Here is a 9,329-nt window from a genome sequence, read left to right on the forward strand (position 1 = left end):
ATCCAGTGTTAACCCTGTCAGAATAACTGCTGAAAGATCATCCACTTTCTTGTGCCAATCCATGTGATTAATTATAAAGTACAGATGTTTAAGTGAATCAGGTTCTGCCCCACATTAACTGTCAGCTATATTGCTTTCAGAGCTCAAAATGAACAAAGCACTAAAGCTGCAAGAAAATACCTCAACTTCAGTTTCTGTCAAATTCCTTTTCTTTAAGGACATCAAACATCACTGACTTTACTAAAGTGGATTTCAAGAAAAAATACCATCATTGAATGCTCTCTGTGATGAAGAGACATTAGACATGATTGAAATTCAAAATCTTTATTTATTTAATAGTGTTTATTGTGTCTCGCTGTAGTAAAAGTGTTCAGACTCTCTGTTTCTCTTGTCGTCTTCTTTTTTTTCTATTTCTCCTTTTCTTTTGAATGTTTTCTTGTCTCAGCTGAGCAACAATTTCCTCCCATCGCTCTCGGACTCTCATATAATGATCTGTTTTATTCTCTGAAGTCTTCTTTTCTTCCTCACAGAGATTCTGGGTATCCTGGAGCCCCCTGTTGGTCTGAAGCTGTAAGTTGTTCCTCTCCTCTATGTCAAGTTTAGTTTTCTCTCTTCGTCCTCTTGTTTTTCTTTAAAATCCAACGTGGGCTCAAACTGAGCAACACGTTCCTCCAGTCGCTCTTTCTCTCTGATCAAATGATCTCTCTCCTGCTCTGCACTATTTTTTACTTTCTCACAGTGATTCTGAGTATCCTGGAGCTCCATGGTGGTCTGTTCCAAAGTGACCTCAAGCTGAGCAACATGTTCCTCAACTTTCTTTTTCTTTCTCGTCCAGCTCTCTCTCTCACAGTCTACAGTTTTCTCCAGTTCCTCATGGATTTTCAGGGAAGACTGGAGCTCCATGGTGGTCTGTTTCAAAGTGACCTCAAGCTGAGCAACATGTTCCTCCACTTTCTTTTGTTCTCTGTCCAGCTCTCTCTCTCACAGTCTACAGTTTTCTCCAGTTCCTCATTGATTTTCAGGGAAGACTGGAGCTCCATGGTGGTCTGATCCAAAATAAACTCAAGCTGAGCAACACGTTCCTCCAGTTGTTTTTGTTCTCTCGCCCAGCTCTGGCTTCTCTCAGTTATGTCCTGTTCCTGCTGCTTTCGCTCAGAAGCCAAAGTAGCCTCCAGCTTTTGCACCGTCTGTAGCAGAATGGCTTTCTCTTCTTTCTCTTCTGTTATCTTCTCTATCATTAGAAGAGAAAATGCATCCAAGTCTTTCTCTACTTTCTCCATGTGTTCCAGCTTCTCCTTCATTTCAGCAATCTGCTTAGTTTTCTTTTGTTCTTCTGCTTTGAAAAACTCTCTCAACCTTCTGAAGAGCTCCATGTTTATGCCTCTTTACTCACAAGCAAAACCTCGGAAATGAGAGAAACAGAGACGTTCCCAATTATAGACGTTGCCTTACTGTGACGTCACAGGAGATGCCCGCCCTCCGTCTGTGACGTAACCCGGTCTCTCTTAACCTGACACTATGCGCATGCGCACATTACAGAGGTAAAGAGCGGATAAAATATCATGTCTTCACAGCTTTTCTGTTGTTCCTGAGAGAAGAGCGATATTACAGTCATAAATAAGATAAAACGGCTGTAAACTGTGTATAAAGCGAGTGAATCCGAGTTGAGAACCGGAAGTTGACCGGAGTGACTCTATGAATGTTGCAGAATCATAAATGACCAGTAGGTGGCAGTGTGATGTGTATTAGAGCTCACTGTCACAGCAGGTAATTAGAAGTAGTGGAGCTCTAATGACGTCATTAATAGCGAGGACAAGACACACAGCAGTTTGGGATTCTTTTATTGACTTTATTGATTAATTGATTTGGAGTATGATTGTGTTTCTGATCAAAGTAAGTTCATGTGTATGGAGTAAAAACAACCTGTACATTTCTCACTTCCAGACAGTATTATGAGATGTTCATCTGCTGGAAGTTCATGTTTAATGCTGCATGTTTTATAGGATTTATGAGCTGGAATAAATGTCCAAAAACCTCAATTCAACACTGAGTGATTTTTGTAGTTTGGTAGACTAAAATTAAATACAATAAAAAAAGTTATTAACTGAAACTAATCTGAAATAAAACTTCAAAATATAAAGAATCAAAATAAAAATTATCAGTACATTTAAAATTATAACAATATATAACAATAATAATAATATTATTAGTTAAATGCAGTGCAGTATTACAGCTTAAATATTTTAATTTTAATTAACTTTAAATACACATTTATAAATATTAAGGCTTTTACTGTGTAATAGATTAAAAACTAAACCGACACTAAAATTAAATACCAACAAAAAGTCATAATTTACTGCAATGAAATTGAAAACATCAAAATACAACAAAAATAAATAAAAATGACTATCAATATGTTTAAAACTAAAATAAATCTGGTTCAGTTAAATACAGTGCAGTATTACAGCCTTATTTCATGTTCATTTTATAAAAGCAGTTTGTGATTATAATTATATATATATATATATATATATATATATATATATATATATATATATATATATATATATATATATATATATATATATATATATATATATATATATATATACAGTAGCACTGGGGTGCTTAAGTACCTAAAGGTCTACATTTAAACATATTTTTTTATTTTTAAATGATTAATTTTATTATTATTATATGCAGATTTACACATTTACTCTTTCTGTGCGGTCCGGTACCAATTGACCCACGGACCGGTGCCAGTCTGTGACCCCGGGGTTGGGGACCACTGATAAAAGGAGCACAATACAATATTATTATATGAAAGATTAATTACTATAAAGAAAATAGAAACATACACAAGAATGTTATTAACTACTTGTACACTGTACTGCACGATCCATGTGGAACAAAGTTCAAAATTCTTGTGCATATAATAATAATAAATATTGTGAATGTAAACAAACATTTAGCAGTAATTTGAAAAAATGTGTGTGTGTGTGTGTGTGTGTGTGTGTGTGTGTGTGTGTGTGTGTGTGTGTGTGTGTATCAGGTCAGTCTCTGAGCATAAGCACTGAATCACTTGGAATTTACTCGGTCAATAATAAAAACTCTTTGCTATAGTTGTGAGGTGACTGATACACAAAGCCATGGAGCAGTTGGACACTGGGGAGACAATCAGATGAATGAAAGTAGAAAATGTGATAAAACCCTAAAGTTTATTGTGAGATTTGAGTCGTGATCGTTCAGATGCACAGTGTAGCAGCAATGACACAAACTTCACTTCACAACAAGAGCAAAAATACATGAATGAAAAAATGAATGAAATTAAAATTCATCGAATGAAAAAAAAAATCCAATGTTATTTAAACTTCTCTTTAAATAACAAAATAAAAATCTTATATTCTGTTATTCAATTCTCTCATACTGACCACTGGATGTTCTACACGGCACCTCATGGTAAAGACTCTCTGATGACAGGAGACTCCACCATGATGCCGAGGCGATAAGAAGATCAGTAACATCCTGACACTGAGTTACAGTACAGTGGTCAGGGTCATACAGAGGTTTTCCAAGACGTGTTCCACTCAGAACAGACCTCACAAGGGTCCATCAAAGAAGTCGAGTCCTCGTGCTGTGCGTCAGGTGCAGAAGCTGCTTCAGAAAACAGACACACGAGTGCTGCAGCATCGCTTTAATCACTTCTTATTTCAAGAAATCTTACCAAGTGTAATTATTTTACTGCACTGGCAAATCATTTGACTTGTTTCTAGTCTGTAGAGTTTCTTCTTAAATCATGCTTTTATTTCTTTATTTTGACGGATATTTTTTGCAGTGGACGCGTCATAATGTGTGCTGTGTGTTTTTATCCCTGACCACCGAGCACCATAGAGTGAATAAAATGTATTAATATTCTTCATTCATACAATTCATACAAGATGATTCATACAAATCAATACAATTCATTTTAGAATTGTATTAATAGTGTAAAGAGTAAAGTTTGAAGTCATCGAGGATGTAACACGACTTTAAAAAAGAGCTGGAATAAATAGAGTGAGAACAGCAGCCGCTGCACAGACTCAGATCACACACTCTCATACAGTATTAGAAAAGCACTTGTATTCCTCTCAACCGAGAACAGAAAGCTGAGGGTACATTGGGAACAAGTTTCCCAAAACTGTATAGTTGTAATCTGGAAAACATTTTGCCTGAATCATTATTTCTGCTCATTTATGCTGTGCAGATGATTGTGTGGATCCATAGGGTAGTGGTCGTCACATCTGCTTTACACACAGAAGGTCCTTCCAGTGGAACCATGCAGGTTGCAAACATGAGTGAGGTTTATATATTACTCACAAATTGTTACTCAATCCTGGAAATAAATAAACAGTTTTGCATGTTTCTGCATTGTGGTTGAAACAGAAATGGAGGAAAAGCATTCCAACAGCAGAATGAGAGACTCAATGGCATGGCTCCACTGGGGGTCAAACCCAGGACCTTCTGCGTGTAAAGCAGACGTGATGACCGCTACACTATGGAACCTGCTGCTGAGAAGGTTGATGTCCAATGTGCATAAATAGAAACATATCTCTCAAAATCTAACTGAAAAAAAATCCAATGTTATTTAAACTTCTCTTTAAATAACAAAATAAAAATCTTATATTCTGTTATTCAATTCTCTCATACTGACCACTGGATGTTCTACACGGCACCTCATGGTAAAGACTCTCTGATGACAGGAGACTCCACCATGATGCCGAGGCGATAAGAAGATCAGTAACATCCTGACACTGAGTTACAGTACAGTGGTCATAATACAGAGGTTTTCAAGACGTGTTCCACTCAGAACAGACATCACAAGGGTCCATCAAAGAAGTCGAGTCCTCGTGCTGTGCGTCAGGTGCAGAAGCTGCTTCAGAAAACAGACACACGAGTGCTGCAGCATCGCTTTAATCACTTCTTATTTCAAGAAATCTTACCAAGTGTAATTATTTTACTGCACTGGCAAATCATTTGACTTGTTTCTAGTCTGTAGAGTTTCTTCTTAAATCATGCTTTTATTTCTTTATTTTGACGGATATTTTTTGCAGTGGACGCGTCATAATGTGTGCTGTGTGTTTTTATCCCTGACCACCGAGCACCATAGAGTGAATAAAATGTATTAATATTCTTCATTCATACAATTCATACAAGATGATTCATACAAATCAATACAATTCATTTTAGAACTGTATTAATAGTGTAAAGAGTAAAGTTTGAAGTCATCGAGGATGTAACACGACTTTAAAAAGAGCTGGAATAAATAGAGTGAGAACAGCAGCCGCTGCACAGACTCAGATCACACTAATGATATTATATGTTTATTTGATAAAAGCGTATCATGCAGTAATAATGTGCTTGTATCGTCTTACACACTGAAGACATAAACATCAACACTATAGATACCTTTAAGTGCCAGACGCTGGTTTTCAACACTTTCATTCTTGTGGAAAAGAAAAATTCTTTATGGTTATGAATAAGAATATTTTTATGGTTATGTAGAGAATCCATCATGCAATACTCTGTGTACCGTGTTTCTATATAAATTATGTACTTGAATAAAGTACTGGGTTAAAAGTCACATGTATCATGTATGTATATTTAACATTTTATGAAGATATCATTAAAATTCCAAAAACATTTATCTGAGAATATTTCTGGTCCTTTTCTCCCTCACAGATGTAAAATAGACTCAGATTTTCCATCCACATGCAGATCACCAGGTCCCTGTCGTCATTCCACACAAGAATATTTTCGTCATCCGTGATCCTTCATGAAATCTTTAATAAAACAACTTTTTTTTACTGTACACTTTTCTTTTCTTTTTTATTTCTTGTAAACAAAGCTCAGTTATCACGAGCTGGAAAGAGCTGCATTCCACTTCCTGCCAGGTGCGTCACAGTGCACGTCACGCTCTTTTCACCACTAAGAGCTTCTAAAGATGAATAAAACTAAGAACTCGCCCACACGGGAATAAAACCTCCCATGTGTCGTTAAAATCCTGCACTCATTGGCTACATTTTCTATGGAACATGTTGTTTCCACACTGCTACTGGCTGAAAATAAAAGATTGGAAATGAAAGGTGGTGCAAAGCAAAACGTCTCCACAAACACCTGCAGAGTTCAGTTGTATCACTGATAAGATTCTACCTGTCTTTGTCTTTTTAGTGGTTACTCTCATTTGTTTTTTTAACACTATATTCTACCAGCCATATTTATTTTTTACCACCAAGATGTCGTTCTTTATGCGAAAGTTACTCTAAAACGATACAAAAAAACAAACAAAAGACAAAAAATGCTCTACGGTATGTTGTTCAGTGGAACCTTATCTTTCCAAATAAACAGGAATTTGCAGCAATTGTGCGTTTGGATGCGTTTGTGACTCGTTATTACAATTATAGTGTAAGTACTGTTTTTTATGCATGTTGTTTGTGTGTATTTACACAAATAGGAAATATTTGTATAAGCGCCCATTGAAAAACAGTGATCTAAAATTGATGCTTGAGGCTTAGACCTTTAGAATGATATATAATTTATCATGATAACTTATACCCCTTTTCATTTAATCTATTGTTAACTTACTCCAGCAAACAGTGGTCACTTCAGGTGGCTGCTTTTGAACTGTAGGCTCCGCCTCCTCTGGTCAGGCTCTTGCTCTTCATTGGTCCGTTTTTCCCCAGTCCTCCATTACAATTACCAGGTGACTCCACCTACATATAGTAGAGAGCTGAAGACAGAGCCAACACAAGGAGGGGGGAGTAGAAGAAAACAGCACAGACACGTAACAGCGGCGTCCTGGTGCGTGTTAAAAATAAACACTCCGTTACCGTTACCATATGATGCGTTACCTGTTACTTTTTTAAATGAATGAATTTGGGCTGAAGTGTAGACTACAGTCTGACCTGTTTACAGCAGCGACGCATTGTAGGATTGGAGGATGAACCACTGTAAACACGAAGAAGACGCACTGTGGGCGTGTCTCCGTTTATTTAGGTCTGTGCGGCAGTAATGGCGAGTCGAGGCGAGAGCAAGACGAGTTTCTCAAAGTGGAAATATGCTCATTATTTCACTTTAGTTGAGTATAAAGACAAAAACTTTTTAGTCTAATGTAAGCTGTGTCTTTCTGGTTCGAAGGTCGTATCTTCTGCGATAGCAACACCTTCAGAAGCTCCATGCCTGAGGAGCTAGAAGCTAGAAGCTAACCCGGTGTTCTGTTCTACATTATTGATAGTTTTCATACTTCAGCTGTGAAAGGAACATGTTTAAGAGCTCAACACAACAGCTTTTATGATGCAGAAGCCACTTTAGTTTTTTAAGTCAGTTTGTGTTTGTAGACCATAACGCGTGAAAGGGCATTAATGGGAACATTAAAGAAGGTTCTTTTAAGGGGTAATAATCAGTTAGTAATAAATAGAGTAGAATAGGGTCTGACTAATGTTATGAGTATGTAGGAGAAACAAAAACAAGGCAGACTTAAGCATGTTTATTGGAAAAGAAGAGTTTGTGGGCCATTGCTGCTGCAGAAGACATGGGTGAGCAATCAGGATCAGACTCAGGGGAAGATATGGGAGGATAATAATAATAATCAGGTGAGAGAACGGGGGAAGTAGGAGAATAATCAGTGGAGGACCAACATGAAGGATAAGGAGGAGATGGTAGAGTTGATGCAGGAATGAGAGAGTCGTCATAGTCTTCATTGTTGGTCTGTGTCACCTGATGATAAACAGCAGGAAGGTCAGACGAGGTCTGTGTGCCCATATCACGTGTAAAAGTATTCTTCACGATGCGAGGAGGCAGACAGGGGTTCTCTGGAACAGCTGGAGTAGAGAGATGTTTAATAAATGGAGCAATCTCAGTGGTGAGGGAGAAGAGCTGAAATTTATGATATTGTCGGCGGAGAACGCTCCTAAGAGCTGTCCCAGAACATCTGTGAGATTGAGCTGAATAAAAGAAATCAACAGAGATACGATGTATAAGGGTGAAATCACAATGACTAAATATAATAAATGTATATGTTCATGTGGGGACAAAAGTAACAAGATTATAAATTAGGGGTCACAAACCTTTTTGACACCGAGAGCTACTTCTTGGGTACCGACTAATGTGAAGGGCTACCAGTTTGATACACACTTCTGAGATAAAAGATTTGCTCAATTACCTTTAATTATGTTATTATTAATAATTAATGATATTTATCTATATGAGGGTGTCAAACTCAATTGCACAGGGGGCCAAAACTTAAAGCCCACTTTAGGTTGCGGGCGAACAGGATAAACATTTATTGAACACACTAAAACAATGTTTTTGAACATAAATATTAATAAAACAGACATGAAAATTATTCCAGAATAAATAAAATTTAACTTTAAATAACTTAACATATTTTGCTCTCCATAAAATATATCATCAAAAGATCATTCTGAGAAACCAAGAGCAATTGGAGAAACATGAAGCTCAGCTGAGAGCACTTTGGGTTCTGACTATGAGAAACAGCAGAAACAGAAAGCTGAACCTCTACAAGCCCAAAGAGTCGCAGAAAATCTCTGAGGAAACAAAGATTCTTAGGTGAGGAAGAGAAATGAGGATGGAAACCGAGAGTGACTGGAGGAAGCTGTACAGCTGTTCAGCAATATGACTTCAGCACTAGAGAAAGAAAACCAGAGAAAGAAAAGAGGAGATCAAGCTGGACATGTCCTACATATAATAAAGTACAAAATATCAGTGATTATTGTAACTGAATATTTTTTATTACTTCAAAATGAATAAATATCTTAAATATAGTGTGTTTTGTTTATATTATAAAATTATTATTGTACATCATTTAAATTTAACTAAGAATTAAAATCCACATGATAAAATTTTGGGAAAACGGACAAAAGTAAATGATAATAAAATAAAGGTTCTGTTTAAACCCAATTTTACATGAACAGAAGTTAAAGTAATAAAATAAACAGTTATTGAACAGTATTCACAGCATCAGTTTAAATATTAAATCACAATAACACAGAGATTAAATCAGTTTACAATACATGAGTTCTTCATGGGTTCATCTGATGCACACAAAACTATAAAGTTTAGTTCCAATGCAGCCTCATAACATCATAGTTCAAGTATAACTTTTGACAACTGCAGTTAGTAGAAAAACATCAGAAATAACTATTTATTAGATTCATTTTAATAATTCAGTCCATTCAGTTTGGTCAATTCAGTTAGAAAAGATTCGATTCGATGATTTCGACTCTTTAGATTCAGTTCAAGTGACTCGGTTCAAGAGTTCAGTTCGGTCACTT

At 36.4% G+C, this 9,329-nt stretch overlaps 1 non-coding gene across 1 annotated transcript; it reads right to left on the reverse strand.

The window, feature by feature from the left end:
- Positions 1-4,469: 4,469 nt before the first annotated feature.
- Positions 4,470-4,542, reverse strand: trnav-uac. The gene has a single exon. It is a non-coding gene; the product is annotated as a tRNA-Val (tRNA).
- Between the last annotated feature and the right edge of the window lie 4,787 nt (positions 4,543-9,329).

Source organism: Silurus meridionalis, chromosome 4, assembly GCF_014805685.1.
Source record: "Silurus meridionalis isolate SWU-2019-XX chromosome 4, ASM1480568v1, whole genome shotgun sequence".
NCBI classification, from domain to species: domain Eukaryota; kingdom Metazoa; phylum Chordata; class Actinopteri; order Siluriformes; family Siluridae; genus Silurus; species Silurus meridionalis.